This window comes from Planococcus citri, chromosome 1 (assembly GCF_950023065.1).
Source record: "Planococcus citri chromosome 1, ihPlaCitr1.1, whole genome shotgun sequence".
In the NCBI taxonomy this organism is placed as follows: domain Eukaryota; kingdom Metazoa; phylum Arthropoda; class Insecta; order Hemiptera; family Pseudococcidae; genus Planococcus; species Planococcus citri.
The window spans coordinates 24,138,900-24,153,344 of NC_088677.1; the positions used below are offsets into that span (position 1 = coordinate 24,138,900).

General features: G+C 30.7%; 1 protein-coding gene across 2 annotated transcripts in view; it reads left to right on the plus strand.

Annotated features, from left to right (window-relative positions):
• Nucleotides 1-14,445, plus strand: part of Oct-TyrR (Octopamine-Tyramine receptor) — a 769,263-nt gene that overhangs the window by 1,201 nt on the left and 753,617 nt on the right. The window lies entirely within an intron of this gene.

Consider the following 14,445-nt stretch of genomic DNA (forward strand, 5'->3'; position numbering starts at 1 on the left):
GTAAAATCGCTGCCGAATATATCAAATTCAATAACACACCTTTCGGCATTATACATTGGCATAGAATTAATTAAAAACAATTAAATTTCCACACACCAATTAATCGAATTCCGCAAAACCTTTTGTACACGATATATGTATGTACCTACACGAAATACGATACATTTTAAAAACACGCTCGCTATAATCCCTTTTCCCTGCCCCCCCTCTCCCCTTTATAGCCCCAGTCGATCGAAATAAATTCAAAAGCAGGCATTATCACGGCGATAATGTGCCTTAACGGCTTTGGTAAATAGTTCAACATGCAATAAAGAGTGTCTAACTCAAAACTATACGTCGGCTTTTTTGTACATGGCAGTCTGATATCCAAATACGTGTACCTAGACCTACTCTTTCTGCGCGAATTTATTCATTGAAAGGCTCGCCTACAGTAGGCACAAAAAGTACTTACTCGTATTAATGCAGTGAATCAAAAATCGCGATTTTTACAAATTGGCGTTATAAGGGATCAAATTTCAGATATGGTTGAAAAAATTAAGCTACCTGGTTCAGTTTGAGCATGAGAAATTTAATTTATAGCCGAAAAGATTATCAATCATCATCTTTTTTGGCCCAAATGCCAATATGAAAATGGGCACAAAGTACTTCATTTTTTTCTTCTAAAGCTTATCTATCTATTTCAGTGTGAGGGTAGCTTGAAATATGCTGAGAACTCTTTTTTTTTTGTAGGGAATTAAATTTTCCACAAAACTCTAAAAGAAAGGTGCTCTGCAATTCTGCATGGTAGGTACCTACTTTCAAAATTGAAAGAATTGAGTATACTAATTTAAGAAAACAAAAAAAGAATAATTAAACATTTTTTTTTCAAATTAGAACTGCATTATTAGTTTTGAGAATACTTAGATTAGTATATGCAAAAGACTTTTTAAGACTGCACTGACATTAAAACAAAAAAAATGTCTTTTTCTTTCTTTCGGTTTTATTTTTTTTTCAAATTGTTTAAATTTCTTCAATTTTGAAAACACCTCTCATGCAATTTTAATAAAAAAACAAAACTTTCAGGCAATTTTGGCAGGGGCGGATGGGCCATAAGGGGAACCGGGAAAAATCCCGGTAAAAATTGGATTTCGGCGCCAATTTTTACGCTGATTTTGACTCGAATTCGGCGCCGCAGCAGCGCCGAAATTGTACCTTTGATGAAAGAAAAACATTATTTTTTACTTCTTGAAATACAAATTTTCAAAAGCGTTTGCCCTCGCTTCGCTCGGGCGCGCTTGTTTTATTTTGCTTTTCAAAATTAAGATGAAAATTTCCCCAAAAAATCAAGTTTTAAAGTCGAAAAATACTCTTCATCCTCACATTGAAAAAACATCATTTTTATGCCTCTCCTGGAAATACAAAATTGCAAGAGCTTTCGCCCTCGCTTGAGCTTGTTCTTTTTTCTTTTTCAAAATTAACTTCCTAAAAAAAACATCATTCTACATATTTCTAAAGTTTAAAAAATCAAAAAATAAACTACCTACTTGCATTAAAAAAATCTCGTTTTTAGACATCTCAAAATGACAATTTTCAATAGCTTTCGCCCTCGCTTCGCTCGGGCTAATTTGTTTTTCTTTCGACAATAGAATTCAAGATCATATCTGCACCAAAGTTTGCAGGTTCAGTAATGAAAATAACATTTTTTTACACCTTTCAAGTTTGGATTTTCCAAAATTTTCGCTCTCGCTCCGCTCTGGTGAAATATTTTATTCAACTTATTTGGCTCAATGTAGTGTAGGTGCAATTTTTTGGTTATTAAGCTCTAAATTGTTCAAATTTTTTTTTACCTTTTTACGAATACATACCTACTTAGGTTGGCTTAATTCAGCATAGGTACAAATTCTAATTTAATATAGTAAATAAATCTAATACACTCATTTGAATTTTGTCAAATTGTTCAATTTAAAAAAAAATCAGTAAGTTTTTCGTTTTTTCCCCTCAAAAGTTGACAAATTTGTAATTTTTTGCCCCCCCCCTCAAAATGACAACATTGGCTAAAATATTTAAGGTAAAAATTTTTTTAAAAAGTACACATGATTTTATTTCCTCGTCACAAGCCCCCCCCCCTCCCAATCGTCACCCCAAAAAACTGGCATCGCATCAGCACCGGCGCCAAATCCCGGTAACTTTAAAGTGCCCCATCCGCCCCTGAATTTTGGCAAACGAAAAGTTAGATTTGATTTTAGGAAAAACTATGACAAGAGAAAAACATGTGTTTTTGGCAATTTAGACAGAGCATAAACAAGATGTTTTTTGAAATCTTGATGAAAATGTTTCTTTTTTTACAGTTAATACTTCAAAATGTGAGATTTTTTGCAACTTTTGAGAAAAAAAAGTTTCAAAGTAAAAATTTTTGGGGATTTTGATAAAAACTGTTGTTTTAAAAAAAAAAATGTTGACCAAAAAAAACAGATTTATTTGGGACACACTTTTTGAAAACTTTGACCAAAAAAGAAAGTTTCTGTAATTTTGGTCAAAACAAGACTTTTTGACTGTTTTGGTTTTAAAAAATCTTTTTTGGCATTTTTGAAAAAAAATTGGTTTTGATTGACAGTAAAATTCTTCGCCATTTTTTTTTTTTGCAATTTTGACCTAAAAGACAGATTTCTTGGCAAGTTGAAAATTTTGACCAGTGAAAAGGAGTTTTTCGTATCTAATTTTAGTCTGAGAAACACAACTTTTTGAAAATTCCAAAAAATTTGTCTTTTTTTAAAACGTTTACAAAAAGCAGGATTTTTTGCAAATTTCGCGAAAAAAGTGAGATTTTGTGGCACTTTCTATAGAAATCAGATTTATTTTTTGAAGTATTGAAAAAATTATTTTTTTAACGTCTTAAAAGCAAAGTTTGGAAATTTTGCCCAAAAGAAGGGATTTTCTGAAAATTCGACGAAAAACACTTCTTTTGGCAATATTGAGAAAAAAGCAAGTCTTCATTCAGTTTTCTCAAAAAATTACATACCCACCTAAAATGTTTTGCAATTGACAAAAATGTGAACTTTTTTGATCATTTTGATGAGAAAACTCGGTTTCTTTTTTGCAAATTTGACAAAACAAGAGATTTTTTAGCGACAAAAAAAGACAGTTTTGAAATCTTGACCCGAAAATTTTCGCTCATTTTGAAAAAAATTGGTCTTTTTGTTCGAACTAAAAAAAAGAGGTTTTTTTTGCAATTTTGTCAAAAGTCCAACATTTTTCATGAATTTTGGTTGAAAAACAGGGTTTTTGACAATTTTAATTACAAACAGAATTTCTAAGCAATTTTGAAAAAAAGGCTTCTTTTGCAATTTTTACAAAAAGTGGAATTTTTTGAAATTTCAGCAAGAAAAGTAAAATTTTTTGGTAGGTATTTCATCGTAGATAAGAATGTACTTCATCAAAAGCGAGGCTTACTAAAAATTTTGAACCTGAAAAACGTTTTTTCTTCGATTTTGACAAAAAATCAATCTTGAGAAAAAATCGGGTTTTTGTACAATTTTTACAAAAAAGTAGGATTTTTTTGTTTTTAGATAATTTTTTAATAATTTTGGTAGAAATCAGATATTTCTGCGATTGAAATAATGCTTTTCTTGAAATATTCTCCAAAAAAAGTTTTTTTTCTTGGCAATTTTGAAAAAAATTTGTAGATTTTTTACAGTTTTACAAAAATGTAAGATTGTTTCCAATCTTGTCGACAAAAAATAACATTATTTTCAGTAATTTTGGTAAAAACCCAATTTTTTTAACATTTTGCCATTTTATATAAAAAAAAAAACAGTCTATTTAACAAAGACTTTCTTGGACCAAAATAAATGTGTTTTCTCATTTCTGCAAGTTTGGCAAATGAAAAAAGACTTTTGGTAAAAAAGAACCAGTTATACTTTGGTAATTCTGACAACAATACCAGGATTTCTTGGCAGTTTTGAAGAAAAATTGTGATTTTTAAAGATTTTCCCAGAAAGTTTTCCTTGGATATTTTACAAAAAACTGAACTCTAACCTACTTCTGTGGATTTGGGAACAAGCTCGAAAAAATAAAAATAAAAAATTTTTCATTCTGGCGTTAATTATAAACAAAACATGATAATCGCCCTTTTCGTTGGAAATATTTTCTACAAGATAGTGTATAGTTTCATTTTCTCAATTATCTCAGAATTTGAGCCCGTAACGTCAATTTGGGGGAAAAAAGATTAATGATGAGGTGTTCCTATATACTTTTTATACGTACTGTACGTATTTTGTGAGACCTGCAGCTGCCCGAAGCGTTTACTACGTATATAAAAATAATACCAGAATACAACATGAGAAAAATCCTTACACAAATATCAATCAACACAATGTGAAAAAAAAAATATTTTCCTTACAGTTAACAGTTAATGAAGAATACGAAGCGAGATAAATGCGAGTAGGTAGTGTAATGACGAAAATATATAAACTGCCTAAACTATAAACCACCCAATCCATAAACTGACTAAGCCATAAGCTGACTGAACTATAAACTGGCTAAACTATCAGCAATCCGCTCCTGCCTTTACACAAGGCCAACTCCAGTAAAACATAGATATGGCGCTTCAAGTAGATTATCCTATAACCCAGCTTTTCAATAACTTGCAACTTATGTATCAGCTCCGATTACTTATTGTCCAGGCTACTTGACCACCCTGGCACCTAAAAGTTCCGTATAAATACTATCGAAATATTGGTTCATTCAGTCAGTCTTCCTACATGTAAAACACCTAAGCTAATCTTTTGTGCTTTAATGTAACTTTTTATATAAATAAGTTTGTGCTTTTATAAATTAAAGTAAATTGATACCAAGTGCGTAATTAATTAAAAAGGGTAATTAAGTCATCACAAAATGGCGCCCGGACTAAAAGTTTAACTTGATAGTGCTTTTTTTTGGTGCAAATAATTCGTGATTTTCGATTTTTAAACTTTGAAGTGCTTTTGTGTGCAAATATTTCGCGATTTTCCAACTTTAAAGTGATTTGTAGTGCAAATATTTCGTGATTTTTATCAATTTTCAAACTTAAAGTGTTCTTTTGAATGAATTTTTTCAAATTTTTACAAATTTTCAAGCTTTAAAGTGTTTTTTAAAGCAAATTTTTTTCAAATTTCATAAATTTTCGTGAATTTTTCTGAAATTTTTCAAGAATCAAGCAAATACTTCGATTCTATCAATTTTCAAACTTGAAAGTGCGTTTTTCAAGTAAATTTTTATAAAAAGTTCGTAAATTTTCAAAATTTTCCTGAATTTTCCGAATTTTTCTGAAATTTTTCGAGTTCTTCATAATCAAGGTATGTACAAAAGTTTCATTAAATTGATAATTAATGTGATTAATAACATAGTTGATATTTTAAAAACAATAATTACTAGCTTATGTCTTTTATGAATTCATTTAATAAGTTGAAGTGTTTCTTTTCCCAAACCCCCCAATCCACTACTGAATCAGTACCCTTAAATTCTAGAAAAACTGAATATAAACAAGGAAAACTAATTTTCTCCTCTGAACAGGAAGCTTCTGATTTTTATAAAAGAAAATCATTTTTCCCCAGTGTAAAACCTAAAGTAGTCTTTGTTGAAAAACCAGAATCTTCAAAAGAAAAATTTCAAAATTGCACAGTCCTATATGCAAATATTAAAACAAGCCCTAAATTAATGTTTAAATTTCCCTCAAATTAATGAATCCCCCTGTTGAAGAAACAGAAAATAATATTGAAAACAAAACTGAAAATAATAACACAGAAGATAATTCTACCCCAAGTACCTCAAGCCCACAATTGAATATATCTACTCAAACTTCTGATTCAGATTCAGAACTTTTAGATAATTCTTTTAGAGAATTTGTTCCCTCAAACTCTCCAACCCCCCTTCCAAAATTAGATAAAACATCTACAGGTTGGCTTTCAAATCTATTATTAACTGAAGCAAAATTCATTGCAAAAATCTTGACCTTAGAAGTCCCCCCCAAATCTAATATTGAAAAAATTAGAAATTGTATAAGAACATATTGTAGCCAAAGTACTAAGCATAATATTTATGCCAAACAAATTTACGCCAATTTGATTAAATACCAAACTACAAAAACCTCAAATAAAAAAATTCAAACAGACATGGCTAATAAAGATAAAATTTTCCACCCAGACAAATTCTCTGGTTTTGATGATGATCTATACAAATTTTTGGAAAATTTTGACCTCTGTTCAACTGCGAATGGTTGGGGAGATGAAGATAAAGCAAAATACTTCCCAATGTTTTTAACTGACCTAGCTTTAGAGGTCTTTCAAAACATATCTGATCGTAAAACAAAATTCAGTGAATTAAAACCCCAATTTTTAACAGCATTTAATGAGAAGGCTCACAAAGATCTTAATCAGAGTAAACTTTTTACTAGGTTTCAAAAAGAAAATGAAAAAACATTGCAATACCTAACAGAAATTTTGAATTTATGCAAAAGTATCAATGAAAATATGCCTGAAGAAGACAAATGTAAACACATTTTAAGAGGCCTAAACCCAACAATTCTCAAGGCTATCTCCCTTTCTGACAATGATACAGTAGAAAAAATTCGTAAAAACATTCAAAAATATGAATGTTCAAAAAATTTATTGGACTACAGAAAAAATTTTGATCAAGGTGACAGATTGAAAAAAGTAGAAAATGAGCTCTGTGCTCTCAAAAATAATAATAACACAGTTGAAAAAATTTCCCAGTCTTTGTCCCAATTGAATATTCAACCTGAACCACTGATGAGAAGGCCAAATTTCTTACCATTTAGGCCACGATCTAGGCCAATATATCCATTTAATCCCCAAAATCAAACCCCCTTCCAGTACCAAATCAGAACTCCTAGACCATATAATTTCCCACCAATAATTCAAAGACCTTTTACTCCGAGACCACTTCCACCTAGATCTTTTCCATTTAGACCTTTTCCATTGAGACCTCTCCCATCTAGACCCTTCTTTTCTTCAAATAGGCAACAACTCTCTCAAGTGCCTAGATACCCTTTCAATAGACCCAATTTCCAGCAAAATTATAATCCCTCACAAAACCAAAATAGAAACCAAAATTCAAACCTATTCTGTACAAATTGCAGGAAATCTGGTCATAAAAAAGAAAACTGTAGAAATCAAAAAAAAAAAACGCCAATAAATAAATCAAATACATCATCAAATACTTTATTTTTATTTTTAAATGATTTTCAAAAAACTGAATTTATCCAAAATCCCCATAAATACTCCGATTTCAAGTATTTTGATGATGATGAAGTATCCCCTTTCATTTTGAATTTTGAAAAACAAAAATTGAATAAAAACCAACAACATGTTAGTATAATTGATAACCTTCAAATTGACATTTTATTCAATAATAATAAATATGATGCTATAATTGATACAGGAAGCAATGTTTCTCTAATTTCTGATAAAATTTTTCAAAATCTTGATCTCCTATCAGAATCAAATTTAAAAATTTTTACAGCTAGTAATACTTTAATTGATGTACTAGGAAAAACTGACATTTCATTTCAAATAGGAAGTATCCAATTTACAACTACATTTTATGTGGCAAAAAATCTATCATCAGATATAATTTTAGGGATTAACTTTTTTATTGAAAATGCGGTAGTAATAAATTTCAATCGAAAATTAATAACTTTAGGCCAGTACCCAAATAAAATAATTCTAAAAATGGACTCAAACTGGTTATCAAAAATAAAAACAAAACCAATATCTCTAATTCACAATAAATTGATTGCTACCGAAAACTTAAAAATTCAGCCTAGAGAAGAAAGAACTATTTCATTAAAAAATCCATCAAAAATTCCAAACTCAAATTTTTTTCACAACTTAACATTTTTAAATAATTCTGGGATAAAAATTACACAATTCAATAATACAGATGATATCTTACACCTTGTACTTTTCAATTACACACAAATACACCAAACCATATACAAAAACCAAAATATAGGAAAATTTATAACAACCCTTCATGAACTTAAGGAAAGAAAAATCAATTTTGATGAAAAATTATCCGAAAATGCCCTTTATGATCAGGAAAATAATAAATTGGATATCTCCCCACTTTTGAATACTGAACAACTCAAAAAAGTACTTAACCTTTTAAAACAGTATTTACACCTTTTTTCAACAGACCCTACAAATATTGAAAAAGCAAATGTCCCAGAATATGAACTAAAATTAAAAGATAATACCCCAGTAATTTCAAGAAGCTATAAATTATCCCCAGTGGAACGGAGGGAAATAAATAGGCAAATTCAACTCATGTTGAAAAATGGAATTTTGGAAAGATCCACCTCTCACTGTTGTTCACCAGCTTTTCTTTTGAAGAAACCTGATGGCTCTTATAGATTCCTATGCAATTTTCAAAAAATTAATGATCACCTCTACCCAGACCATAATTCAGTGGCTAGAATAGAAAATATAATTATGGCTCTGGAAGGCTCAACATTTTTCTCTCTCTTAGATTGTAATTCTGGATTTCATCAAATTCCATTGGCTAAAAGTAGTCGTTATTTAACTACAATAATAGTTGATAATCAACTTTACCAATTTACTAGACTACCTCAGGGACTGAGTGTATCCCCTGCAGCCTTTAGTAAATCAATAAACTCAGAATTTCAGGACTTACTTTATGAAAAAATTGTAGCTTACATGGATGATATTTGTGTCTTTGGCAAAACATTTCAGATAGCATTAGATAACTTGAAAAGTACCTTAGATCGTTTAGATGGTCTAAATTTCCGATTAAAAACTACAAAGTGTAGATTTTTCTACAATGAAATTGATCTTCTCGGACATAAAATAAATGGATCTATTATAAGACCTATTGAAAAAAATATTGAGGCTATTAAAAAAATTGATAAGCCTAAAAATGTAACACAAGTGAGAAAATTTTTGGGTATGTGTTCTCACTATCGAAAATTTATTAAAAATTTCTCAAAAATATCTAGCCCCCTGAGTGACCTTACTAAAGGAAATCCTGGAAAAAAGGATAAGGTAGATTGGAAAAAAGAGCATGATACTGCTTTTGAAACATTGAAACAGGCTTTAATAACTAAACCTGTACTAGGAATTTATAATGAGTCTCGTGAAACAATAGTAGAAACTGATGCCTCTGAAATTGCAATAGGAGGTGTCATTTCCCAAAAAAATGAAATTACTAACAAAATTCACCCCATAGCATTTTTTAGTAGAAAATTACAACCTCGCCAGAAAAAACTCTGTACTTATGACCTAGAATTAACTGCATTAACTGAAACAATTCAATACTTTAGAGAATACCTTTTTGGTAAACATTTTACTGTATACACAGATCACCAACCCCTAATATATTACAAAGATGCAAAAGAGCCAAATTCGAGAATGGCTAGATTAATTCACAAATTATCTGGATTTGATTTCAAAATTATGCATAAGTCAGGAAAAACAAATACTGTTCCAGATTATTTGAGCAGAATTCAAATAAACACAATTACAACAAATTCAAATTTTTCACTGGAGCAATCAAAAGATGATTTTTGTAAAAAACTAATTTTTATTTTGAACAACAAACCTGATCAAATTCCCAAAAAAGAGCTCTCAAAATTTCAAAAAATTAGTAGAAGATACATTCTGAATAAAGAAGGAATTCTGGAATTAAAACACCCCAAAAATAATTTAATAGTTATCCCCTCCCATTTAACAGAAAAAATTATCTCAGCTTATCATGATAAAGCTATTGGAGGAGGACATTTTGGAATTAGAAAAACAACTGAAAAATTACAAAATAAATTTCATTGGCCACACTTGATCAAAGATGTGGAAAAATACATAAAATCTTGTCATGAATGTCAAATTAGAAAACGAAAACCAGGACCAAAACCAGGTTTATTAAAACCAATTGAAGTACCAGAATGTGACCTACTGTCACATATTGAAATTGACTTTGTTGGCCCTCTTCCCAAAAGTGAAGAAAATTCATACATACTTGTAGGAACTTGCAAGGCAACAAAATTAGCCTTTGCAAAAGCAACAAAAGCAGCAGATGCTGCAAATGTAATACAATTTATTTATAACTTGATTTGCCAATATGGGTGCCCTATGAAAATATCATGTGATAATGGAAAACATTTTAATAATAAAGAATTTAAAGAATTTTGTGAAAATATTGGAATTAAATTAGTATTTTCAAGCACCTATTCAGCCCCTACAAACGGACTTGTAGAAAAATTAAATGGAAGTTTATGTAAAACCTTGGCTTATTATGTTGATGAAAATAGAACAAATTGGTCAAAATTTGTACCATTTGTAGTTTTTACTTATAATATAACACCAATTTCCAATTTTGATAAATTATCTCCATACTTCCTAGTTTTTGGAAGACATCCAAATTTACCCATTGACAATCTGCTGGCAATCAATAAAATGTCATGGAAAGGAAGAATGGAAGAACTTAGAGAACTTGCCAAAATTAGAAAAGAAGTTCCAAAATTAATTTACAAAAATCAACAAATCAACAAACGAAATTATGACAAAACCCATAAAGAAGTAAATTTTGAACCAGGAGAAATTGCCTTATTACAAAACCCCCATAAAGGGAAATTTATTCCAATGTACACAGGCCCTGTGAAAATTTTAAATAAATACTCTCCCCTTAACTATGAAATTGAGTATGAAACAAAAAAGAAAACCAAAAGAGAAATTGTACATGTCCGTAGATTGGCAAAATATGTAGAGAGGAAAAATCAAAAAACGAAAAATTAAAGCAGGTAGCTTTGAAATAAATAACCCTATCCATCTCATTTATTTTCTAGGCGCGCATTGAAAATATCTTCCTTAAAAAAGAAGAATGAGATGAGCTGCACATTTTTTTTTTCCCAAAGAAAAAACGTCAGAAATTTATTTCATAACTACTTTGTACGTAATATGTAGATATGAAACTTAAAAACGAAGCAGTAAAATCAAGGTACCTACGAGTGTATTAAACTCAAGTCTAAATGTCCTTGAACCTAGGCACTATACCCAGTTACCCACTAGTGCCATTATTCTATTCCTTTCTCTGTCTATGTCTCCAACACTTCACTCTTGATTTTTTTATACATCTGGTCAACTTTGTCAAAACTCATGCAACACATAACGCTATTTTTACGAGCTCACTAACCTCAAACTACCTAGCAAACTGGCGAATACGTACGAGAACATTTCAATATTATTTACAGATGATTCCGAATGATTCTGATCACCTAATTCCAGTATTGGACTATTATACGGAACCAAAAGACATCTCAACAACCTCAAAAACCCAGTTGATGCGATTTATCAATAACTATTCCCATAGAAGAACGCCAACTGTCATATTTTATGACAAATACGAAAATTGGGACTTTCAAAAATATGAAATAGTGTCAGGTTATCACATACCATTCGTAAATATTAGAGATGACGAGATTGCTGACATAATTAAAATGATGGAAAAAATTTTCTTTTTTACTGGCTTATATGCATACATTTATTTTTTCAATAATGACCCAATCAGACCAGAATACTACGAGGTAGTGATTTCTGAAGAAGAAATTGTACCCCACCTTTTGAGAAATGATGAAAACGCAATCTAAACAATTTTCTTTTTGAAAACCATGAAAAATTGAGTTTATTCTGCCCCCCTCACATTTCAGAAAACGAAACAAAAGTCACCAAGCCCAAAGAATTTTTTTTTCAATTCACATCACCATTGTATTTTTTTTTTGTAAAAACTAGAACTACAAAAATTGCAAAAAATTAATTCAATCTATTCCCCCCCCCCTTACCTTTGCAAATCAACTTATCAAACAAAATGAATTCACAAATTTTTATTACTCATTTAGAATATGTACAAAATAGAAATTGTAAAATATTTAAATTTATAGTTATACCTAATACATATCCTTTTTTTTACATGCACTTCGTTGAACCTACAAAACAAACGGAAAAACATAACACACACAAAAAAAAAGAGGGAATTTTACAAATAAATGCAAAAAAAAAAATAAATAAATAAAATAAAAAAATAATAGTAATAATGAATCAAACCCCCCTTTTTTTTCCCCACATACGAGTAAAACAAAAAAAAAAAAATCGAAAAAAATATATACAAGAAAAACAAAAAGTACAAAAACAGTACTTATTCAAAAATACACAATTTGTTTTAACAAACAAAAAATCCAAAAAAATTGTTCATCGGCGGCTAGGGAGAAACAACTTCCCTTCAGCCACTGGTGGCTTGAAATGGATGAAATACTCCCTAAGAAATCCATACATATGGAATGTATGGGGGAATAACTCCCTAAATCGAAAATGAAAATTCACCGGTGATTCCCCAACCGCAATATTCTGGTTCACTTTTTCGAGAACATCTTCTAGGTCCATCTGGAAAAACCACCAAAAAAAAAAAAAAAAAAAAATGAATAAATTAATATTCCAAACAAAAATTTTACAAAAAATAAGAAATTTAAAACAAAAAAAAAAAGAAGAAACCTACTCGCATGGACCAGAAATGCACGTTGTAAAAATGACATGATGGTCGATGGCACACTGCATGCCACCCAATTTTCCTTTTCGATTTTAAAAGTGCAGAATAAGGGGAGCAGCGCAGGGAACGCAGGGTACCCCTTGGGTCCCAATAGTCATGAGTAATTATTGGGTTACCTCCAGGACCAAGAGCAGTCTGAAAATTGAGAAAAAAATAAGAGATAAAACGAAATTTAAAATAGAATAGCATGTTACAAAAAAAAAAACAAAAAAAAAAAAAACGTCAACCTTACCCTTGTTTCTCCGATTCGATCTGCTGGCTGCTGAGCGGGACCAGCTACTCCTGGCTGCTGAGGGGGACCAGCTACTACTGGCTCCTCTCCTCCTCCCCCGTTTCCTCCTTCTGGCTGTGCTTCGGCCGGCTCAACCGCCACTAAGGGCTCTAAATTTTCGGGAGCCTCAATCGCCTCTTCCCCTGTTTCCTCCTGAACATTTTCATTCGAGGATGACGCCCCAGTTGGCTCAGGAACATCCACAGACGATGATGCAGGTGGGCATCCCTCAATTCCCTGTAATTCTGAAAACAAGAACAAAAAAAAAACGAATAAATAGACAAATTATTTCAAAAAATATATTTCATACACGAATATTTCCCTTTGCTCGAATTTTATTCAAAATTTTAACCCCCCCCCCTCACACATCACAAAAATTATATTCCTTACCTTCCGACACATAACCAGATTTTCCCCCAAAAACGAAACCATTTCCCCTTTTTCATTCTGAATTCAAAAATTAATTTTCCCACAAATACAAAATTCGATTCTACCCCCCCCCCTCCACCTAACCAAAAGAAAATTACATTTTCTAAACAACATTTTACCCCTTTTGTAGAAACGAAGACAAAATTCAACATTCACAACAAAACAATGAAACTTAATATTTTCCCAAAATTCGAAAACTCAAACTTTATTTTCTCCCAACGCCTAAATGAAAAGTTAGATCGGAAAAACACGCAAAAATACCATATTTATCAAAATTTTAGGCACTGCGATTCATTTTTAGATTTTTCAGAAACTTCAAAATATCAAATTTGGATTCAAAAAAATACAAAAATTATCAAAATTCCAAAAAAATTGAAGTAAAGAACTGGCTTGGTTTCCGAACACATTTAAATTCAACTTTTGTTCTCTATTTCCACTCACAAAAAATTCAACTTTTTTTTCTCGAAGAAAAAAATCAGATCTTCACCTTTTTCCCTTAAATGGAAAATTCCATACGTTTTTCCACACAAAATCAAAACATTTCCCATTCCCCCCCCCCAAATTCGAAATTTGTTATTCACTTTTTTTTCTCTCAAAAACAAAAACCAGAAATTCCCCCCTTTTCTTTTTTTTTAACAAGAATTCGATCATTTTTCCCAAAAATTGTTCCCAAAATCCAAATTCAATCTTCTTTTTTTCATCAGAAAGTAACAACTCCTTTTTCATTTTCCATCAAAATTCAAGTTTTCCCCCAAAAAAGCCAAATTCAACTTTTTTCCCAAAAATGAGTTTTATGAAAATCATCTTTCCCTCAAACACAAAAATTTGATCCCCCCCCCATCACCTTTTGTTTCCTCCGAAAATTAATCTAATTTTTTGTAAAACACATGAACGAAAAAAATACACAAAAATAAATTAAAAATAAAAATCTATTTTGGTACTTACGTTGTAATAAATTGTCAACTTCATCTCCAATTACTTCCGCGGGGAAATCATTTTCTTGCAGCAATTCATCAATATTAAACTGTCCCTCCATGATAAAATACGAAATTAATCACACCCAAACACAAAAAAAATGATAAAATGAGAAAAAAATTCGCGATTGTTCTCAATTACACAAGAAAAAAACGAAACGAAATCAAAATAAACAAAAAAAT